An 11,765-nucleotide genomic window follows, 5' to 3' on the forward strand; every position below is an offset into this window, starting at 1 on the left:
TCTACTAAAAAATACAAAAATGAGCTGGGCGTGGTGGTGTATGCCTGTAATCCCAGCTATTCAGGAGGTTGAGACAGAAGAATCGCTGGAACCCAGGAGGTGGAGGTTGCAGTGAGCCGAGATTGCGCCATTGCACTCCAGCCTGGGTGATAGAGTGAGACTCCAAAAAAAAAAAAACAAAAGGAATTCTAGTTTCTAAAGTTATTCTTCTTCTTGGCTGGTTCTGTTTGTATGAACTGCTCATTTCATAGCAACTGACATTACTCTATGAATTCAGGATACTGAAAGGAACAGTTTGTATATTTAATTGTTCTCTATCAGTCTGCCTGTATGCTTCTAATCTTTCATGCCAGGAGCTAATTTTCTATAATCTGTGTTCTTTCTTATAGGCTAAGCACAGAGTACAAAAAAAAAGAGCATCCTTCTGTAGAGAATAACTTAGCCAAGGACACTGTGCTCCGTCTTTATGATGAAATACATATTTCCCATTAAAAGGCAAATCTGTCATTTTAAAAGGTTGAATTGGATGTACTTTAAAAATAATTCCAGCTGGTTAAATTGAGAGCACTAAAAAAAGCTCAATAAGAATGTTCTCTTGGTCTGTAGTATTTTCATTTTCCTGAAGTGTGAATTGGATATATTTTCTTTTACTTTAAACCCTCTATTCTCAGTGTTTGATTCTGAGTCAGTGGAATAAGTTTTAAAGATGACTTGGGTTCAATAATACTATTTCTAATACTTAAGTTTTTATTTTGGCATCATTATTTCTAGTTAAAAAAAACTGGCTGATTTAGATTGATTCTTTTCTATGATTATGCTAGAAACACTGATATTTTCCCATGTTGTTCTGCCCCCTATGTATCATTTCTAGGCTTTTTAGAGCCTTCCTTTGAAACCATTGTCTAATATAATTTTTTCCATAAACTAAATGACTAATTACATCCCAATAAAACCCAAGCAATGTATACCTTAAAATATGTGGCTGGGCACAGTGGCTCATGCCTATAATCCCAGCACTCTGGGAGGCCAAGGCAGGCAGATCAATTGAACCTAGGAGTTAGAGCCCAGCCTGGGCGACATGGTGAAACCCCGTCTCTATTTATTCTACAAAAAGTAGAATAACTAGCCAGGTGTGGTGGCCTGCGCCTAAAGTTCCAGCTCCTTGGGAGGCTGAGGAGGAAGAAATCACATGAGCCCGGGGAGGTCAAGGCTGCAGGGAGCCATGATTGTGCCACTGCACTGCAGCCTAGGCGACAGAGCAAGATCTTGTCTCAAAAAATAAAAAAATTAAAAAAGTAATGATGTTCCATAAAGCCATCTATCGTTACATGTATCTACAGTACCACATGTCCAGTGATTTAAAATTTACACCTGGATTTTCACACCTGTAGAAAACCTGAATGCTGAGCTATCATTTTTTTTTTCTAATAACCCAAGCAGAGATACAAACAGACACTTTTCCATGGGTCGATTTTTCAACTCATTTAAACTGTATCTGAGCAAGTGTTTAATCTTCCTCGCTAACCACCAATGATTTCTACTTCCAAGATACTGAATACTGAAATGGGCAATTAGACAATGTTTCTTTTCTCCCTCCTCCTTTTCCCTTCCCCTTCCCTCCCCTTTCCCCCCCCCACCTTCTGTCTTTTTTTTTTTCGATAGAGTCTAGCTCTGGCACCCAGGCTGGAGTGCAGTGGTGCAATCTTGGCTCACTGCAAATTCTGCATCCTGGGTTCAAGCCATTCTCCTGCCTCAGCCTCCCGAGTAGCTGGGATAGTAGAGATGGAGTTTCACCATGTTGGCCAGGCTGGTCTTGAACTCCTGACCTCAAGTGATAACGCCTGCTTCGGCCTCCCAAAGTTCTGGGGTTACAGGAGTGAGCCACCACACCTGGCCTGAAATGTGCAATGTTTCTTCAGGTATAGTACTGATCAGTCAACACCATTCAGTCCCCACACGGGTACTTCCTAGGCTTATGGCAGCATTTCTACTGGCTAGCTTTCTCAACTGTGTCCCAACACTATATAAACGATACTGAAATTTGTTGTTGAAGGTTTACTAACATACACTTTCATCCGGTTTGCAAACTGAGGCAGAAGTAGGTAAGGGCCTACTTCTTCTTTCATGTGTTAAGAGTTTTTACAGTTATAATTTGACTTTGGCTTCTTCTATGGGAAGACCTCCCAATCCTCTTTTCCATCTAGCTCCTTCCTCATTTCCACTTGTGCCTTTACAAAATATCTCAGACCACGGTTTACACCTGCCTCGAATGATATTTGTCACTCCTTTGCTTCCCTTTGCTCTGTCCTTCATCATCAGGTCTTCAGTCTCTCTGCAGCCCAGGCCTGAGCCAGCAGCTGAAAACAGCCCACATCCACTCCGCACTATCTGACACCTGCTTGTCAGGAAATGGTCGCCTGCACCCATTTCCACTGTCGTTGACTTTGCCTGTCAGCTGCATTCCAACTGCTCCACATCCCAGGGCCATTTGTCATTTAGGTGTTGTGATATTTGTCCTTCCTCTTCTCACCAAAGTAGTGGGCTATCCTCAGCAAGCTGCACAGTTCGCCCCAATACCTGGAAGGGCTGGCTGGATCCCCAAGTGAATCCTGCTGTGAGTGTCGCTCTGACACCCGACCGAGGCACACCTCTTTCTCACCGCCTGGAGTTCACAAAGCTGTACCTTATCCCCAACCAATCAAAAGGCTCCTGCCCTCGGTAAAAGTAATCTGATTAACTTGATTAAAGTAATACAACCTAAGGTGTAAATGACTGATAAACTAAGCCATCTCTACAGGAATTCCTTTTGGAAGGGGAGTTTATTCATGCAAAGGAACCTCTAATCTGCAGAATGTGTAGGGAAGGTATTGTTGCCCAGGGTAAACGGCCCAGAGTCAGGAGCCTATTCTAGGCCTTCCCACCAATTCTTTTATTTTTAAAATTTACTTATTTTTTTAAAAATATTTTTTGAGACAGAGTCTCACTCTGTCACCTAGGCTAGAGTGCCGTGGTGCGATCTCGGCTCACTGCAACCTCTGCCTCCTGGGTTCAAGCGATGCTCCTGCCTCAGCCTCCTGAGTAGGTGGAATTACAAGTGCATGCCACCACATTCAGCTAATGCTTGTATTTTTAGTAGAGATGCGGGTTCACCATGTTGGCCAGCCTGGTCTCGAACCCCTGACCTCAGGTGATCCACCCACCTCGGCCTCCCAAAGTGCTGGGATTACAGGCATGAGCCACTGAGCCCTTCCCACCAGATCTTTTATCTCCTTGCTGAGTGGGAGAACAGGGTTGACAAACCAGCACCGCATTTCTGAGAAGCTGTGAACCTTTACTGAAAGGGCACTCCAGATTACATACAACTAGATAGCTGCTCTAAATCTGTTAGATTAGATAATTAAACTAAAGTTATTGTCACTATTTAAAACATTTATATGCAAAGGACACTTTGCTCTTACCACAGCACCTATTTAGGGCCCTTTACACATTTCTCTCTTTTTGTATTATTGAGCTGCAACTTATTATTTCCCTATGCAATATCATGGTGGGATAATTATGTATTGAGTATTTATTAAGTAAGTAAAGCAGTGGTTTGGAAACTTGTTTTATCCTCTGATGGTGAAATGAACTCTTAGAGGGGGAAAAAAATCCTGAACTTATTTTGTTAAATTGGGAGTGCAGCCCCCAAACACAACTGGCTATTCCCTATCCCACATCCCTACAGGGCTAGGGAGGCTTATCGTGGCATAGTTTTCAACCTACTGCTATAGAAGATACTAAATAGTAAAGGTATTAACCCCAAGCTTTGAATGCAAACAATTCACTTAGGAAAATGAGGCTAACCAATGTTAAACACTGAACGCCCACTGCAGTGTAACTGGTAAAAAGCGTGTAGACAACAAAAGTAACAGAAACAGAGCTTATTATCTGTATAGGAAATAGGTTAATAAATAATGTCATCAGTAGAACCAGAGAACTTTTAGAAGGAGTTTAAAATGTGAAACTGTAACATGCTGACATGAAATGCAACAGCAACTCCGAGGATGGGAAAAGTGAACAGCTGAACAGCAGTAGAGAAGGAGAAAGACAACTTCAAGGAGTCAGGTCCTGAGCTCCTTGGCATCCGAGAAGACGGCCAGATCTCTCCGCATCACATTTGAGGAGGAGAGGAAGGAAACAAGAAGGATCAGTACAGGAATTCTAGTCAAAAGGAGCCATGCTCTCTAGGCTTTGGGTTTTGGTATGGAGATGTGAAACTTTGACAAGATGTGACTGTTTTAAAAACATTAGGGTACGTTCCTTTCAAATATGTAGAAAATGTTACGAAGAAGAAAAACTTTCATGATCACAACTTTTCTTAAAGTCACAGTATAGGTTAAAGGAGCTTCTAGAATCTTCAGCAGAACCAGGGCACAGGTCCTCTCCACAATCAGCCCTAGTCACATTACTACACCTGAGGGCTTAAGTCCAAATGAGGCTTTCCGGTCAGAGACAGTGATGACATGAAAACAGAGATGGGGAAGGTGAGGCACCCGGTGTCCAGGGCCAGGCTTACCTCCTGCCGCCCAGAACTCGTTTGCCTTGACCCTTGAGAAGAGGCTTATCCTTCCTACTTGGGTCACTTCCTGCCTCTCAGATGAGGCCTGGCGATGGTGAATTACCACCCTTCTGAATCGGTAATCCCACCCTGACTTTCGGGATGCTACACTTCCAATTTGTCTGGAACCCGGACATGCTGCAGATCTTCTGGAACCATCTGAATGTTACATCTAGGAAAGATGATCTTTAGCAACTCGGTCCAAAAAGCATGTCCACTGGCTCGGATCTTCAAGTGTAAGAGACTTCGGGGAAACGGTAGGTAGGTGTGCTGTCTACCACGGCCCAAGTACATTCACACCACATAGCGGATGGCACAGGGATGCAAAAACTCTTTTCTCGTGGTGTTTTGCAGGGAGAATGCTTAGGAGACTCCAAGCAGTGAGACACTAGGGAAAAAGAGCCCAAACAGGACTGTTCGTTCGCTCCTTTTCGAAGCTCAATCCAAGATAAGTTCTCTTTCTAGGGCAGTTAATCTTGGCCCTGAAAAGAAGTTGCCAGAAGGGTTATTGATTTCAAATCTACAAGCTGCTTGCAGGAGCTGAGGTCTAGCCAGAGCCTCGGGTAGATTTTCAAGGTTAGAGTTTTTTGTTTTTTTTTTTCTGAGAATATAATGGAGGGCCATGATTTCCTTCATAAATAGTAATAATTAGTGTTTGAAGTTAAGTGAGTTAATGTTTATAATGAGGGCAAATCTTTTATTTTTGGCATTTGAATTTCTTTTTAAATGTCTTTACATGGCATATTGACAAATTAATTTAGGGTTATGACTAGTAATTAATACTGAGAGTGCAGCGAAGCTGTATTTATACTGTTATTTCAAGTTTTTTTTTTTAATTTTTTTAAGAGAAAGGGTCTTGCTCTGTCGCTCACACTGGAGTGCAGTGGTGTGACCACAGCCCACTGCAGCCTTGACCTCCCCAGCTCCAAGGATCCTCCCACCTCAGGCTCCAGAGTAGCTGGGACCACAGGTGTGCACCACCACGCTCAGCAAATTGTTTCTATTTTTTGTAGAGGCGAGGTCGTGCTATGCTGCCTAGGCTGGGCTTGAACTCCTGAGCTCAAGAGATCCTCCCACTTTGGCCTCCCAAAGTACTTGAGGCCCAGCCTCAAGACATTTTTTAAAGCCATGCTTTAAGGTGGCCATTCCACTTTAAAATATTCTCCCTCATTCACTTCAAAGACAAGTTGATCAGCAATCGAGGCCTGCCCTAGACATACAAGGTCATATGGATAACAGGCACGTTTTTGGGGGCTTCCTTTGCAAATCAAATCTCTCTAAGAGATGGGAAACACCAAAGAAAGGGATCCATTATAGGTTGCTCATCTTATACCGCCCCCACACAAGGGACAAAATTTCTCCTACATGGCTTGCTTGAATAAAACTATTATAAACAAGTCCTCTGAATATATAAGTATGTGTGTATGAGTGTGTGTGTGTGTGTTAGAGACTGTGTTTGTCACTTATTTCATAAGCCTTGTAGTGATAATTACAGTCTGAAGTGACCCTAACTATTATGTCTGAATACTTCCATGGTAAAAAATAAATTCTATCACGACAAAACTTTTACAAAATCATGCACAGCCAGTCTAACCTTTAAAGGTCACCCAGGAGCTGAAATCTTTATTTGAATTCATTACAAAATCAATAAAACCTTTGGTTACGATTCCTGTAATTATAAGTAACACAGAAGACCACGCAGAGAAAAAAATGTTTGTCATAAATCTTTTCTAACTTCTGAAACTTCACTTGTCACCATCACATGGTTACATTTTCCACACCCAAGAAAGACTATTGTACCACTGCAGAGTATTTAGTCTGGCTGGCTGGCATGCGGCCTAAGCTTTTATGAGTTAAAAAAAGATCATATAATCTGTCTTTTGATATTTTGGTTCATGTTTTTCAGCATGCTTGTATCTTAGCCAAGGAGTGCATACTGAGTCGAAATCCTCATCTTAAGAAGCGTCATGGAAGAAGCTTTAGGTAAACTAAAAGTGTGCTGGTGAAAACATGTTTTTCTCTTTCTCAAAAGATGTCCCAGTTCCTAGTTTCAGAATATATTCCCGTAACTCTACAAATTCCATTAGTGTACAATACCGATGGTTTGGCAACGCGCGTGCATCAGTACACATCAGCATGAATGCCACAGTGGTTTTCAGCGGTACTCAGTTTCGCTCCCAAACAGAAAGATCACTTAACAATTCTACTCAGAAACAACGAGGACAAAAAGCAGCTCGGATCAAGGATACCATTTGATTTGCCTGCACTAATAAGTGCCATAAATTATTTAAGGAACTTCAAAGTCTTGAAACTGGTGAAGTACACCAGGGCAAAAGTAGAATTTGTTTGTTTATTATCAATTATTTACACAGTATGTGTTACAACATCAGATGTGTAGAAAAGGCCTAATCCTGAGGAATGGTGTACAATAAAAAATAGATTCCGTTAATTCTGGTGAAAGCTTTTTAACACAGGCCATCAAGTTGTGGAGGTCATTTGATACACTATGTATAAATGTTTCAGTAACAATTTCAATAACACTGAACTTTGAAAACCATTCTGAAATACATTTCTATTTACAATACCTGGGTGAGTGCACACACAATTTCTTTTTAAAAAAATTTCAACTTTTACCATTTCTTATGTAACTATAAGAAAAGCATTTCAAATCTATGCTAAAATGGTGACTCCAAAATAAAACACGATTCTTGCTCAACTGATAACATCTTTGTAACACAGGGTCACACAAAATAGATGAATCAAATCCACATCTACTCAAATAGGTCAGCCAAAAAATAAACATGTCAATCTCTTTAATCAAGCCAGCACTTCAAATCTAATGTAGTAATTATAGATGAAAATGTTGCTCAGATGAAGAGCTACACCCCTGGGACGCATGGAATGTACGCCAGGACGCCATTGTTTTTTAATGTGCCTCCGGTCAAATGTGGTAAACTTCACACTTTCAACCAGTGCTGTTTGTAATAGATTGAATGAAACAGGTCTACAAAAGAACCAATAAATGTAAAGACTGAAAAGAATTAGAGAGGCTCGCAGTCTTGTACCTATTGTCTGGGGGAATTAGATGTCAGTTTGAGTATTATAACTCTGACAAAGGTTTCCGAGCTTTAATTTACTAGAACATATAATGGGCAAAGGAGAGGCTGGGAAACACAATCAGTCTGAATACATTATTTAACAAACACTTTAATGAATGTTACACACATTTTTATACTCCTGACATATTCTCCCCATTCATTTTTCAGAACCTTGTTTATCAATGAAACATACTTTTCTACAACAGTACCCTCCTAGGTTCCTTAAATTCCAAACCTGTGATGGTGTACACTTAATGCCAAATAATACACTCATGGGAATACACAATGCTTACCTTAACTTCATGATGAAAGAAATACTGGAAAGCTTATTGGTAAGTTCAGCAAGCACACAAAACACCATCGTGATAGCAAGATTAGGTGAGTAATTGCTGGTTTAGCACACATGCCTACATAGAACAAGATTTCACAGGAATTCTCATCCAGTCTTTATTTTTCTAGCCACAGACAGAAGTGTAGGAAAGCTTTGTGGCTGGCATGCAGAAGAAAGATCCAGTGCCATTTTATTTATTTACTTATTTTTTTTTACCAAATCCGTGAAGTTAACTGTGCTTAACTCACAAAGCAGTTAGTTGTTCAGTCCCTATATACACACCAGATGCAATTTAGATAGGCTGCATCCCCTACACTTATCTTGGAAAAGGAGAAAACATTCCATTAATCAAAACTAATGCATAAACACCTTAGGGAATAAATGGAAACCACACTGCAAAGTGAGAATTAGTGTTTTCTGTAAAACATGAAAGAATGACATATCACAAAGCTAGCCAAAGTATCCCAGGAATCATCAACATGTTGCAAGCCAAAAAGTATTTGATTCTCTGTTGACGTTCACTGTATGCCAGTTAATGAAAGGCACAAATTTCAGTAGCCCTGCCTGATCTTCCACAGTGCTCAAACCTGACTTCCAGCAAATACATAAAAAACCAGTCAATAAACAAATACTAAAAGGTGGGTGTCAGAGAGTCATACATTTGAAAGGGCAGTGGGAGATACAAAGACAGTCCTTCCTTGTCTTCAAAGAGTTTACAATCTAAGAAAAGTTTTCCAAGTACTCTAAAACAGGGTCGAAAGACTTTATGTAAAGAGCCAGATAGTAATTATGCTTTGTGGACACTCAGCAGAAACGATTAAACTCTGCCATGTAGGTACGTTTTCGTGTCTGTGGCATGAAAGGAGCCACAGACGAGATGTAAAAAAAAATGGGTGCAACAGTGTTCCAATCAAACTATTTGTGGATGCCAATCTGATTTTCATATAATTTTCCCGTATCATGAAATATTATTCTGGGAATTTCTTCCCCTCTATTTAAAAGTGTAACAATCATTCTTAGCACGCAGGCCATACAAAAAAACAGGTGGCAGGGCTGATTTGACCTGCGGGCCATACTTTCCTGAATCTTGCTCTAAAATGATAATGATGTCATAATAACAGAATGATGTATTGGCTCACACAATTATAAAATTAAAACAGTAACCAACTGGGGGTGCAAAAGTAGAGTAGCGATAATCTGTGATCTAAAATGCAGTTACAATTTAGTTGAAGATGACACAGTTATTTCAGGTACAACACTGAAATGAAATCCCAATAAAAAGGGCTTTGGATCTCTGGCTGAAGAGTCCCTGATACACGCTCAGAGTATTCAGGGTGAAACTGAGCACAGAAGGCTGGGAGTCCATGGCAATTTCAACAAACATTGTTGAGTATTTATTAGTACATATGATGGAATGGTAAACCAGTAGGCAGTGCTCCTAATATCTAGGCTCTAATCATCCTAAAACAATAATAAAAAAAATTCTAGATAAAACTAACCACACTAAGCTTAGCAAGGGAGATATAACACGTACTTTGTAAGGAGAAGGGAGAAGAATTAGCAGTGGGACGGATGATCTCCTTGACACTCTAAGGGAGTCGGCATCTGAGACTGTCTGGTAATCACGGGTGTGTGATTGACTGGAAATGGCAAAAAAGGACATTCTAAACAGAGGAGAGAGCCGGAGAAAAGGCAAAGAGTGGGAGGCACACAGATTCCAGGGGTCAAGGAGAACCTCTGAATAGCTCAAAGGATGAGTTGGCAGTAGACAAGAAATAAAGATGGATTCGTATTAAAGAGAGCTTTGAATGCTAACCTGAAAAATTTGGACTCAATCTTTATACAAATGAATGCCCCAAAATGCAAGCTATTCTTATACAAATGAAATTTCAGTAAAGCTGAAATCTTTATCACCCGTTTAATAATACTCTAATCACAAAATGACAACTTTTATAAAATAATTTCAAACCATACATTTTTAAAATCCTGTCACTACTCTGAATAGAAATCAACTGGACTTTTGTAACACAGGGCTAAGAATGGTTAACTAGGATATCAGTGGATTTTAGAGGATAGGGCCTAGCACACAGTAGGCACTCAATAAATAGACAAGTAATTGTATATTTCCTTTTGGACCTATACCAATATCAGGGATATAAAGCAGAGTATAATTTAAAATGTAAAAGACATGAAAATAATGTTTTTCTTCAATATAACATGAACATTTAGGATCTTCAAATACCCCTTGCCCCCATTTTCAATGTGTTTCTTTGTGTGGGCAAAATGTGAACTATACTAGGATTATTTCATTGATCATAAATCACCCTTAATTTTTTTCAATAAAATATGTTATTCAGTAAGACATAGTATAAAGAGAGAGAGAAAAAAAAAAGAAAAGTCAGAGCTTGGAAACAATCTGGACATTTACATTTGACCCCTCCAGGTAAATTTGGTTCTCAAATTTCCACTGGTCTGTTCATTGTCATCGGAGTACAGTTATAAACGGATTACTGGCTTCGGTCGTCCTGTAAACCTTGTTGCAGCACTCTGCCATTATGAACCACATGAAATGAGGTACTTAGAGGATGTCCAATTCTAACCTCACTGAATGAGGAGCCAGAATTTTTACTTGTATCCGGGTGTTAGAGCAAGGTTTCAGGGAGAGGTACACAGAAAGAACAGTGCACACTTGTTTCAAATACTTTTGGGCTGATTTTTAAACATAATTTTCTGGAGTTATCCAAGTTGCTTATATGTCAGAGCCACACCAGAAATCCTTAAGAAGGTACCGTCAGAGCCAATTAATTTAGGAAGGCTTTGTTGAGTCCCTTCCAGAGATCTAGAATTTCATGAGTAGAGGCAAAAAATTAAAGATCAAAATGAGGAAATGTTTCTTTTTCTTTAAATTTGCAACAAAACTCCAATTTATTAACAGTTTAAAAGCATGCATTAGTATATTTATAGAAAATGAGACAATGTAGGAAAGAACTCAAAATACAATCCTTGTTCATCTTCCCATCTCATTAGTCATTTCAGTGATTTTCTAAAGGAAACAAGAAAACAGTTTCTAAGCAAATTAAAATTCCCAAAACAAAACAAGCAAACAAAAACTATCCTAAAGGCAAAATCCACAAAACTGTATTTTCAAAGACGCAGATGTCTGCCTTACTCATGCATAAATTCGGCTCTAAATAGGTGAGATAATTCTGGATAGAAAGGACTTTGGCACCACTCAATTCTCAGGAAAGCCACCATTGTGGGCCAGCCAGGGCTATCTGAGCACACTCATGCAGCCTGGCCACACTCATGCAGCTATCTGAGCACACTCATGCAGCCTGGCCACACTCAGGCAGCTATCTGAGCACACTCATGCAGCCTGGCCACACTCATGCAACTATCTGAGCACACTCATGCAGCCTGACCACAGACACACACACACACACGCACACACGTACACGCCTACTGATTTATGGGCATGACTAATTATGCTTCTTCAAAAACTGCAGTCCACACCCTTTTGGAAGCTTTCCAGACCACCAACTTCTGAGACGTGTGGGGGCGAACTGAAACCATGCTCACCCAGACATATGCCTGGAGAAGCCTGAGAAACGAGCCCAGGAGTTTGGGCCGCGCCCCGCATCAGTCTCCCCGTCTCAAGGTCACATGCTACACAGTCTCCATATCTAGTTTCCCAGTGGGTCTTTCCCCCTAACTTGTGACTTTCTTATGTGCATACATC

The sequence above is a fragment of the Rhinopithecus bieti genome, unplaced genomic scaffold (assembly GCF_001698545.2).
Source record: "Rhinopithecus bieti isolate Rb0 unplaced genomic scaffold, ASM169854v2 scaffold_38004, whole genome shotgun sequence".
Taxonomy (NCBI): Eukaryota; Metazoa; Chordata; class Mammalia; order Primates; family Cercopithecidae; genus Rhinopithecus; species Rhinopithecus bieti.